The following is a 13,614-nucleotide window of genomic DNA, read 5'->3' as shown; positions in this document are numbered from 1 at the left end:
CATCACAGCCCTCGACACCGTGAAAGAAATCATTCCCGAAAAAGATCTCGTCATGTGCGTCGTTCGGGGGCTCCCATCAGCTTACTCCTCCATTAAACAGGCGGTTCGCATCAGTCCAACGCCCGTTGACCTGGCTACTCTCTCCTCGTGGCTAAAAAGTGAAGAAATCAACGTGGATCTGGAGAGCAAACTTCTTCTCCGAGAAGCCGCTGTTATGGAGCCGGCCACCGCCCTCACCGCAAGCCAGAACTATCGCGGGGGGCGTGGTGGCGGCCGGCAGGGGAGCCGCGGCGGCTACGGCAGAAACAGCGGAGGCCGCGGGCGCGGCGGTCGGCAGGGCAGTCGTCCGCCGTACGACGGTCAGCAGCACGGCAGCAACAACAGCCTGCACTCCTTCGGCAGCGGCGGGCAGTCATCTTCCAGCGGCGGGCAGGGCACTTACGAGCGGGATCGTCCAACTTGTCAAATCTGTCAGAAAACAGGACACACCGCTGTTCGTTGCTGGTTTCGGTATGAGGAGAGCCGAAATAGTGATAACCGTGCCAATTATGCATCTCAAGCCGGCCCTTCCTCTGAATGGCTGTTGGATACTGGGGCCAACATGCACGTTACTTCTGATCTATCCAAGCTTAACGCTCCAAATCCATATCATGGCTCCAATGGTATTACTGTTGGCAACGGTGAGTCCCTTAATATTTCTCACACTGGCACGGGTACCATTAAAACCCCCACCGCTATCTTTCACCTAGGTAACCTTACCCACGTCCCTTCTATTAAATCCAATCTCCTTTCAGTTCACCAATTCACAAAAGACAATAATTGCTCACTCTTGTTCACCTCTAATGATTTTCAGATCCTAGACAATACTACCAAGAGGGTGATTTTTCAGGGCCCCTGTGAGCATGGTCTGTACGTTCTTCCTGGCACAAGTTCGTCTGCCCACCCAGTTTCAGAAAGCGTTCCTGTGGCTCCGGTGGCTCTTTCGGCTGATGGCCACAGTCTGTTGTGGCACAGTCGTCTGGGTCACCCGTCTACTCAAATAATAAATTCTTTAATGTCTCAATTAGGTTTTTCTTCCATTCATGTAAACAATTGTGACTCCTGTTCAATTGCTAAATCTCATAAATTACCTTTTACTTTATCTGAGAAGCGTACAACTGCACCTTTTCAACTTATTCATTCTGACCTATGGGGTCCTACTGCTGTTCCTTCATTTGCTGGTTTTCGCTATTATATTTGTTTTGTGGATGATTTTACAAAATACACTTGGTTGTACCCACTAAAACACAAATCACAGGCATACACCACCTTTGTCACTTTTGAAAAAATGGTCAAAACACAATTCAATTCTCATGTTAAACTTTTTCGAAGTGACAATGGAAAGGAATATGTCAATAACATCTTTGGCCAGTTTCTGCAATCCCTGGGAATTATACATCAAACCTCCTGTCCATACACTCCCGAACAGAATGGGGTGGCTGAGCGTAAGCATCGCCATCTCATTGAAACGGTGGTTACTCTTCTACATCAATCTCATCTCCCTGTCTCCTTTTGGGTAGAAGCTCTAGCCACCGCAAACTACCTCATTAACAGAATGCCCAGTCACACTCTCTCCAACAAATCACCCTATCAACTCCTTTACCAAGAACTTCCCAATTATACCAACCTCCGCGTCTTTGGGTGTCTTGCCTACCCTTGGCTACGCCCTCATATTACTCACAAATTACAACCCCGATCCCGTCCTTGTATTTTTTTGGGCTATCATCCTACCTCCAAGGGTTATCGCTGTCTTGACCCACAAACTCATAAAGTCTACATATCTCGTCATGTCAAATTTGTCGAAAATGAGTTTCCCTACGAGTCTATTTCCTCCTCCACAAATACATCATTCATTGGCGTCCTTCCCCTTTTTCCAACATACTCACAGGGTCCCTCACCACCTTCCCCCACACCTCCACCCACTACCCAACCACCCCTCATCACCCCTTCGACCGTCACCCACAATACACCCGCAACCACCACCCACACTCACAACCAACCCGAACCACCCCATACCCACAACATCTCCAGCCCGATCCGTTTTGGGTCCTTCCCGGCCACCCCCGAATCACCACCGCCCGTGCCACCCCCCAATACTCATCCCATGTTAACCCGTGGCAAAGCCGGTATCTTTAAACCCAAAACCTTTCAGGCTACCATACTACCAAATACACCCCTTCCCGATAGTGAACCAACAACCTACTCTGTTGCCTCAAAAAATGCTTATTGGCGTCATGCTATGGATGACGAGTTTAAGGCTTTGACTGATCAGAAAACTTGGGTTCTTGTACCTAAGCCCCATGGGCGGCACCCAGTGGGCTGTAAATGGGTGTACAAAATTAAACACAATGCAGATGGCAGTATTTCCAGGTACAAGGCTCGTTTGGTTGCTAAAGGCTACAATCAGGAGTATGGGCTTGATTACTCCGAGACATTCAGTCCTGTTATTCGGCAGGAAACCATTCGCCTGGTACTGTCACTCGCCGTGCGCAACAATTGGCTCATCAATCAGTTGGATGTTTCCAATGCTTTTCTTCATGGCATGCTTGATGAAACTATCTACATGACGCAACCACCGGGCTATGTTGATCCCCGCTTCCCTCAACATGTTTGCAAACTCCAGAAGTCTCTGTATGGGCTCAAGCAAGCCCCCCGTGCTTGGTACACACGTCTGAAAACGTTCCTCCAGGGACTCGGCTTCACGTGTTGCGTACACGACACGAGTCTGTTTACTCGACATTCAGCACACGGTACAGTCATTCTTCTTGTCTATGTAGATGATATCATTATTACAGGCTCTACTGCAGCTCTCATTCAGGATGTCACTCGAGCTATGCATACTACCTTCAAAATGAAGGACCTTGGCCCGTTACATTATTTTCTGGGAATGGAGGTTTCTCGGACAGGCAGCGGCTTGTTTCTTCATCAGTCAAAATATGCTCGAGATCTGTTGCAGAAAGCTGGACTGGAAAAATGCACCAGTCAACCAACACCGATGGCAGTCTCTTCGTCTACGAATGGAGCCGACACCCCCTTTGCCGATATCACCCACTTCCGCAGCCTCATTGGGGCTCTACAGTATCTGGCCATTACCCGTCCTGACATCCAGTTTGCTGTCAACCGAGTTGCTCAGCGCATGCATCAACCAAGTGAACATGATTACCATTGTCTAAAACGCATTCTCAGGTACATTTTTGGCACTCTTGGTCGTGGTTTACTCATTCGACCCGGGGACTTGGAGCTTCGGGGTTTCTCAGATTCAGATTGGGCGAATGATAAAAATGACAGAAAATCTACATCGGGGTTTCTCGTTTTTTTGGGGCCGAACCTGATCTCCTGGTGTACAAAAAAACAACCCAAGGTCTCTCGGTCCTCGACTGAAGCTGAATACCGCGCCCTTGCTCTTCTTGCTGCTGAGACCATGTGGGTCACATATATTCTTCGCGAACTCCGTGCCACTCACACTGTTCCTGCTCTATATTGTGACAACAAATCAACCATCTGTGTGGCCAAGAATTCCGTCCTACACACCAGAATGAAGCATGTTGATACCGATTGTCTCTTTGTTCGCGATGAAGTTCAGGCCGGCACCATGACTGTGCAGTATGTACCCACTGAAGAACAACCAGCTGATATTCTCACCAAGCCTCTCCCGAGCCGACAGCACGATTACCTCAGTTCCAAGCTTTCGTTCGCTTCCGCTCAGCTCAGCTTGAGGGGGGATAATAACAGATAGTATTAAATAAATAGTATAAAATAATATTAGTATTTACTGTGTACTAATCCTAGTCCTATTAGGATTAGTACTCCTTAATCCTAGTCCTATTAGGATTAGTACTCCTTCCTTCTCCTATATATATCTCCCATTTATTCCCTTAACACTTTAATACAATCAATATTCCTTCAGGCAATACATTTTGTTTGTAGTTGTGGCTGTATTATTTAAATTTGATATAGTTACATCCCAATCCTTCTCAAATTTTAAATCCCTGAAATCATTCTACTAACAACCAAAGGAAAAAATGATAGGTGAACATTAGTTATTGAGAAAGTAGAGTTTTAAAAAATGAATATAGTTATAGTAGCAATTCATTTTTCTCAGTTGATTATTTCTGTGTAATTTTTAGATCATGAGTTCGAGTTAGGAAATCAATCACTAGTATATTTGCATGGATAAATCATTTACTTCTCACCCTAATGAATGGATATTTTGTTCATGATTTTGCTAGTTTATATTCATAGTTTTATGTTGGATACAAATCAATAGGCATTATTCCAAGTTGCAATTTTAGGAAGCCATTTCTTTAAATGCGTTGTTGACTCCAATCAATTAACTATTGTCTGTGAAGATGAAAATAGCATATACATAAGTTGAGAATCCGTTGACTATTGAAAAAATGAAAGACATGTGTAGAGAATACCTTTTGTCTTCTTTCATAATCCCAGTAGCAATATTAAAAGATATTCAGTATAATTCTATAAATGAGTTCTAAAATTATGATGAAAGAAGACGAAATTGGTTATTATTATGTGTGTCCAAAAAGCTTTGAAAGGCAACATAGTTGAATTAAAAATACAAAATAACAAAACAAAAATTGAATAATTTTAAACGTCAATTCAATGAGGTGAAGAAACTCCAAACTACGCTCACAACACTGAAAGACTTAACAAACAAAGAAAGTCGATTCAATTGGAATCAGATGTGTAGTAAAATTTTCTTCTTTTAAATTACATCAACAACCCATATGAATAGAGAAAGTTCAAAAGAACTATGACGATACAATACCAAATTAATTATTGCATGTGACGTAAAAACATACCCGAGGAAACAACATTCTGAAAATCCAAAAGGATACAGCAAACCACAAATAACAAAACAAAAATTGAAGCTATAGCCTCCAAAAAAGTTTACCTTAATATGATGATTTTTGCCTAGTTACAATAGGTAACAAGTCACATCTTGATTTACATAATTTGATTTGTTCAAATACTTTGATATGATGAATGTGAGTCATGATCATAGTTTATGTTATTTATCTCAAAATTAGTTTATGTTATTTATCTCAAAATTAAGAAATGGATTGTCAAATATCACATTTAAGATTCTTATCAATTTGACCTTTGTTGAAATTTTAATAATTTTCTATACATATATACCAATTTGTTTTGCGGTTAAAATATTGATGTTAAATTGTACATCAACGACAAATCCAAATCAAAAAAGAAAATATGAAGTAACCCAGAAAGATGATAAAACTAATAATTGCATAGACCTGTTGCACATGGATCATCAACCTTGCTATGTCCATATACCATGTAATCATAACTGTCTTGCCCTCTTGTCAAGATGAGACAACCCACAAACAAATAAACTCATCCTGCTCCTCATGCCAGCAATCATCTCCGGGGCATAATGGAAAAGTTGGGTGAACTTAAGACTATATTCATGCCCACTCATAGTGTAACATTCTGGACAATTATATGTCTAATGAAAAGTCAGTATGCCCTTAGGATAGTCTATTAGGGGTACATAGGCACTCTAATGTCCAATATTGAGAACTATTGGACATAGTATAGAAAAATTGGCTAAGGGAATATTAGCCAATTTTTCATATACGAATAAGAAATATACTTTTCGGGTTGTCACACCCCAATCCAAGATTGATGTTCAATAAATGTACCTGCAATGAAGACCCTAAGCTAAAAGAAAAAATTCGTTTAGAAAAGTTTCACACAAAGTACTAGGCATGCAAGTGTCAAGCCTAGTACCATAGCACATAATCATTTAAAATGATCATGTAAATTAAGCAGTTCCCAAGGACATAGTGAGGGTCCTTGGGACAATAAGTAAACATTCTCAAATGAACCATAAATAATAGTTAGTTAGGAAAGTACAACCAACCTATGTGCAAGCACATGTGCAAGACATGTGAAGAAGTGGCCAAGGAGGGGACCACCCCAACGAATTCGATTAGGGTAGTTGGGGGGGGGGACGTGCATAAGGAACCCCTATGTGGAGCCTAACTTCCTAGCTAATTATAGACTCTAACCTACTGACCTAAATAGATAACTAACCTATGACCAAACAAAATAAACTAAGTAGTGCACCCAACAACCTAGGACAAAAATCGGGTGGACACTAACCTAGTACTAGTTAAAGAGACAACATAGTACCTAACCTAGGATGGTCCAAAAGGTTAGTTATGGTCCTATCAACTAAGGGGTACTTTAGTAATTCCCCTAGGTTATCTAATTAGTTTATTTAGCAAATTAATTAATTAATTGGGAAAATGGTCTGATATACCCCTCAACTTTGTCATTTGGAGCTGATATACCCCTCGTTATAAAAGTGGCTCATATATGCCCTTACCGTTATACAAACGGCTCACATATACCCCTGCCGTTACAAAATGGCTCACATATACCCTTCATTTAACGGATTTTAAAAAATTAATTTTAAATTTATATTTATTACTTCTAATTTTTTTTAAAAAAATATTTAGGGATATATATGATTCTTCTATCAAAGTTCAAGGTATATTTTAATTTTTTTCATACATAAATTATTTTTTGACTTCTTTTATTATAATTATTTGAATTTCTTATTCTTATTTTGTTTTTTTTCTTTCATTCCTTAGTTTAAAGAATTAAAAATTTAAACTATTTTTCTGTGTGTGTATTGTAATTTAATTTCGGATTCGAAGAAAAAATTTGATCATCTACAATAAGTTTTACAAGAATATTAGTGAAACATAAATAAATTTGATTATCAAAATAATAATTATAAATTAGTCATTGAAACAAAAAAAAGTCAAAAAAAAATGTTTGACGAGGATTAAATTTATTCATATGAGATTATAATTTTTAGAAAAAAATAATAAAAATTTAGATTAAAATTATTATTTTTTTCATTTCCGTTAGAGAAAAAGGGTATATGTGAGCCGTTTGTTTACAAGTAGGGGTATATATGAGCCACTTTTATAACAAGGGGTATATCAGCTCTAAATGACAAAGTTGAGGGGTATATCAGACCCTTTTCCCTAATTAATTTAAAAGGTCTAAAACCAAAACTATAAAAGAAATTTTTAGATTTTGGTTAAGACAAGAAAGGGGCAACCTAGTATCTAACCGAGGATAGTCCAAGGAGTTAGTTAAGGTCCAACAACTTAGGTATACTTTAGTAAGTACCTTAGGCTACTTAATTAATTAATTTAGCAACTTAATTAATTAATTTAAATGGTCAAAACCCAAATCACAAAGAAGTTTCAAGATTTCGGTTGAGACAAGAAAAAGACAACCTAGTATTTAACCTAGGATGGTCCAAAGGATTAGTTATGATTATAAAGACTTAAGGGTACTTTAGTAATTAACCTAGGTTACTTAATTAGTTAAATTATCCATTTAATTAATTAAATTAAAGGAGTCAAATCGAAATTCTTGTGCTAACCTAGTATAATGCAAAAAACATCCTACTACTTAACCTAGGATGGTCCTAAATGGTTGATTATGGTTCCAATGACTTAGGGGTACTTTAGTACTTACCCTAGAACCCTAAATTAATTAAATTAAGGATTTAATTAATTAATATAAATTCAAAATATTGACCTAAACCATAGTCAATACCAAAAATTCAGATTTTCGGTCAAGTCAACATTCTCCTATGTTTTGTCAAATTAGGAGGGTTTTTTAGTAATTAGTTAATTAATTAATTTAATTAACTTACCAAAACCTAAGTTTAATAAGTCAAGTTCAGTTCCTAAACCTAAAAACCACGTTCAAACTCAAACAAATACACGACTAAAATCAGAAAACAAGCGTGAGAAAAACAGTGTACAAAATGCAAGAAAAAAAAAACAGAGAATTTCTTGGACGATTTTCAAGGTTTCTTCAAGGTTCGTTCAAGGTGGTATTCGTAGATTAAGTTCTACCTAAGGTTCAATGAGTTTTATCTCATGGAATTCTTTCTCCAAGATGCTTTTCAAACTTTTTAAACTCATGAATTTCGAAACTAGGGTTGTTTCCCAATGATATTGTTGAACGTCCATCTCCCTAATTATCCTTGTTTTCTATTCTTTAAGTATATAGATGTAATCTTGAACATGTTGTTGGTATGTGGTTCTAACTGATTTTATAATTTCTTGATTTATTAATGATTAATGAGATCTATAGATTGGATTCATATGATTGAGCGATTAGTTACACAGATTAAGGAATGACATAATGCTTAGTTTTGTGTTCGAGAAAGATGAAGTTGTTATGAGTTGTTTATGAAGTTGAGTCTACTGTTATAGGCTATTCATTGAATGATAATTATAAGTTAATTCTATGTAAAAAGGTTGGCTTACAACAAATGAAGTTTAAATGACTACCATGTGTGAAAGTTTGGTTTATGCCAACAAATTGGCTAGCAAAACTAAGTCCAAAATATTATCTCCCAAAATGTGTGAAGTTATACTAACAAAGTGATACCAATCTCTACATTAATGAACTCATAACATAGGGTATGCCAATCAATGGGACAAGTCCCAACATACCATATCCACACGAACTTGTGAACGTAATAGCATTGAATAAGTAGTTATAACTTTCATAAAGAATCAAAGCTAGTTCATGAATCTATAATGCCAAATAACTTCATAGCTTTGCCTAACCAAGCATTGAATTGTTCTTGTAAGTTAATCAGAGATTAAAAGTTCAAGTGTATTGAAAGTTTGGATTAAGCTAATTAATTTGTCTACCACATTATTTTCAAAATATGTAATAGAATTGGCTAATGATTCCATGAAATTATACTTGAATGAGTTGCCTGCCTTATGCCAATAAAATGGCTAACAATACATCGTCTAAGAGTGATAAATGAAATTGGATATAATGTTATCTTTAAATAATTAAAAGATTAGCTAATGTCTAAGGTATTTTAAACTAAACATGAATGAGTGTAACTTTGGCTTGTGCCAATAAATTGGCTATGAAGTCAGTTTTCAAATTTTCTAGGCCGATACTAATTTTGTGCCAATCATATACAGCCAAAGTATTGAAATGACAATATAAGAACATCTAAGGTAATTCAATGAATCCATATCCAAAGGCATGCAATCATTGGGACAAGTCCCAACATGCCCTAACCAAATGAACTATCAACATAAGTAATTTATGGAGTAAAGTTCTTATCGTCCATAAACGATGATACGAAGCTATCAAACAAAAGTGAGCAAGTAACATAAGTAATAACATAACTAAAGATGTCTAAGTTAATAAAGTGACCAAAATGAGATGTTAAAAGAAGTGAGAGAAGCCTCACTTACACCTAAGCTACTATGTTTAAAATACTCACGAATGAAGGTGTTAGAATGTGTGAGACAAGTCACATTAACACCAAAATGTTATGTAAGGACAATTCACATTTCGTCAATGTAAAGAAAAGGATGACAAGTCAACAATAGTGTAAGTAAATTTTACCAAAACGTCCTCACCTATGAGAGTGTAAAGCTAATGAAGAGACCAGTCTCTAAGTACACTCTAATGAAAGTATTGAGACTGATGTATACTTAATACTTATGATGAGATGAGAAATCATCTATTGAGATATGATGTCCTCATACTAAAAGCCAGCTTCCATGACGTATGAGTTGAGTGAAATGGAAATTTATACTGAGCACCGATAGGCTAGCTATGAGCGGTGATGCCTTCTTTCGGGAAGGGCGGAGGTTCACGTAACTTTCATGAGATGAGACTGTCCGGCATGCCGGGTATTGGTCTCCTTATATCTCCTAGTCTTCGAACCTATACTGACAATATAGGGATCTGGCGGGGTTCAATTTCCATGAATGCTAGCATGTTTAGGGTCACTTTGGCCGGTGATTCCACCTCTTATTCAGTGTGGGGTAGACACTGGATTTCATGATGCTCACGTGATCTATGTCGGTTAAGGTTGGAGTTCCTCAATGTATGAAAGATATCGAAATGAAGGATACCGAATGTGTTTGTGCAAGACAATCAGGAGGTGAAATAACATTCAAGTAATGACATTAGGTCATTCTTGGTCATTGCACTTCATGATCCTGATGAGAGTCTTAAACGTCATCCTAGGTATAGCTGGTGTTTACATCAGACTACGAATGAATGAAATGAATAATGTGAAGTACGAATGAACGAATGAAGCAGACTCTGTGTTTGCTAAAGAAGGCCTTCGGGTTGAGGTCCCATATGTTGGGCCCTCACTTGAGATGTCTTATGCTACATCAATGATTCCAAAGTATCATGTATATGAACTGTATAATATATAAAACATGAAAGTAATGAAATCAATGGCATGATCAATCGAGAATTGCTTATGAAAGGTAATGAATATACAGTGTAAAGAATGACTCACTATAAGGTAGGGAAATGATTTCTTAGTCCTTGGATTACTTACATCAATTCAATATGGGTATGCGACTACAACGAATCATTGAACTTGTAAGTAAAACATAAAACTAAAGGAGTTATTGAACTACACAACAAGAAGAAGAAAAAGACATAAAAATAATCTAAGTGTACAAAGAGGAGCTCTCGGCCTAAGAGGATCAAAATCTCAAATCTTCGACCCAGTTGTTCTGAAATTAGGTTGATGATACTAATATATTATAATCATATGTAAAATGGGTTGTGTTCTTTGAATGCATTAAAACACATCATATTCGTACCACAATTCACAACCAATGAATTAAGAAAGTCTAGTGACTAGACTTTCAAGAAATAGCATTTCGTTTAGGAAGAGCTTTCATTGATCATGCATAGCTTTATGTGTATATGTGCATACACCCATACTTTGTACAAGTGTTGTACTAACCCCCTACTATTTACTATTTTTATAGGTGCAAGTCAGAGGACAGGTTGACGACACTTGCAGCGTGTTTGGACTTGAGCGTTTCTCCAAACCATTTGGTATGTCCTCATGATTTCGAGGATGCTACAGATTTAGTATAGCCTTAGTTTTAGACATATCTAGTGGATGTTTTCCCTAGCGTTTCTTTTGCACCTTCATTTTGAAGCTTTTTAATAAGGCCATGTTTGGCAAACTATTTATGATATATTCATCTTCAGTTTCGAATTGATTTTTTATGTTAGATGGTTGTTCTCTTATGTTGAGCTTAGTATATGATGTATCTAGTTAATAATTATATGAAGTCTATGTATACTTCATACACATAAAAAGTTTTAAATTTTTCGCAAATTTAACTAGATGAATGTGACGAATGCAAGATGAGGCTTGTCTGCGACCTCTGAGAGGTCAACGACGCCGGTTGCTATCCGAATTCCAGAATATGGGTCGTGACAAACTTGGTATTAGAGCATGAGTTTAAATTACCTAGGATCTAAAGCTTAACACAACCACGTTACGTAGTTTCTAGCTTATGGTTGTGAAACGCGCCACAATCATGACTTAGAGACAACGCGATGATTGGAATTTCTCCCTTCTATAGCTCTTTATCGTTCTATCTAGAGCTTTGACACTTTGTGTCAATATAAGTATCTAACTTCCTTATTATGTGAATGCGTAGAAGAATACACACAATAATTAGGATGACCAAGTGGTCTAAGGCGTCAGGCTCAAGATCTAGCCTTCCCAGGAAGGGGCCATAATGGAAATGACCAACGTGGACAAAAGACGTGTGGTGAGTGTGGTTTTTCACATGGAGGTGAATGCATGATAATGTATAAAAGCCTTCTATGAGTATTGATGAGGAGGAGAAGGCTAAGTTGGCTGCATATCAACTCAAGAATATGGCTTAGACCTAGATTTTCTTCATAAGGTTTATGCTATAATACACTATAGAAACAGGGTAGTAAGGCTTCAGTTTTCAAATAAGTTGGGCTAAAATGAGAAGGGCATGGTTCAAATCCAATAGTCCAAGGCAGATGCTCATCCTTTGGCGAGTGCGCAGCGCCAACCCCTGCTCAGAATACCCACAAATTTTCTTGTCCGTTTTTCGTCTCTAATTTGTCTATATTCGATTTGTTTCTTCCCCAAACACTTGTTTTTGAATACCCAACCATAGTACACAAAAATCTACTAAAAAAACGGCATTAAAACGCATACGATTGTCTGAAGAATACATCAATATCTCAACAATCAAGATAATGAAGGAAACTTAAACAGAACTCATCAACACTCAAATCTTTTACTTCCACGAATGTAATTTCACTAAATTAAATAATGTTTAACACGTGGGTGAACGAACCTAACACTATGTGAACTCACATACTTCTTATAGATAAAACCCTTGGCGAAATCCGCAACGAAGTCTTCAAGAACTTGACGAACTATAAACTTTGCTCTCTTTTTTTTTCTCCTCTTCTTGAACATCTCTCAAAATCCTAGCATATTTTAGGATTTGTAAATTTGAAACAAATCAATTTAGACTCTTGAATATTACCAGTTTTCAAATTAAGCTATTTAGGTATGGAAAAGACCAAAATACACCTCTTAAATCCAGGTAGTTTTTCTTAACTAGATAGCTTGATTTCAAATGGGTATATCTTCCTCATACGATCTTGAAAATTAGTCAACTCGATGGCGTTAGAAAGGTAATTCAAAGACCTTTCATTTGATATCTATTGACACACCCAAATCATTCTTTACTTAAAGTTGTGGTTATTTGAAGTTTACCCAAAACTCATATATTTAATATAACTTGCTAAAATTTCTTATTTGAATCTTTCTTAAACTAGTTTCTTTCTATTTCTAATTCTTTCAAATAGTGAGGTGTTACACAAATACTAGTTAATTATTTAATATAACTACAGTTTGAAGAAATTACTTTCCGTCGCTAATATATAACCATATTCACATTGGCCACATCCAAATTTTGTATAATTCGACTCCTAATTGTATAAATTCAGAAATTGTATAATTTAGTTCATAATTGTACAATTCTAAAATTTGTATATGCTTACCCTAACTTGTATTTGGTATCATGTTGATACATTTGTTAATACATTTGATATGTATAAGTTTTGAAAAATTTCTAACCATATAAATACATAGTTTGTATATAGTTACCTTTTTTGTGTATTATCAAGCAAATTATACTGACCGGCTTATTCTATTTGTATATTGACAAATGAATTACNGCATATTTTAGGATTTGTAAAAATGAAACAAATCAATTTAGACTCCTAAATATTACCAGTTTTCAAATTAATCTATTTAGGTATGGAAAATACCAAAATACACCTCTTAAATCCAGGTAGTTTTCCTTAACTAGATAGCTTGACTTCAAATGGGTATATCTCCCTCATACGATCTTGAAAATTAGTCATCTCGATGGCGTTGGAAAGGTAATTCAAAGACCTTTCATTTGATATCTATTGACACACCCAAATCATTCTTTACTTAAAGTTGTGGTTATTTTAAGTTTACCCAAAACTCATATATTTAATATTAACTTGCTAAAATTTCTTATTTGAATCTTTCTTAAACTAGTTTCTTTCTATTTCTAATTCTTTCAAATAGTGAGGTGTTACATAAATACTAATTAATTATTTAATATAACTATAGTTTGAAGAAATTACTTTCCGTCGCTAATATAT

Source organism: Solanum pennellii, chromosome 1 (genome assembly GCF_001406875.1).
Source record: "Solanum pennellii chromosome 1, SPENNV200".
NCBI lineage: Eukaryota > Viridiplantae > Streptophyta > Magnoliopsida > Solanales > Solanaceae > Solanum > Solanum pennellii.
Note: the sequence above shows the minus strand (reverse complement) of the source record.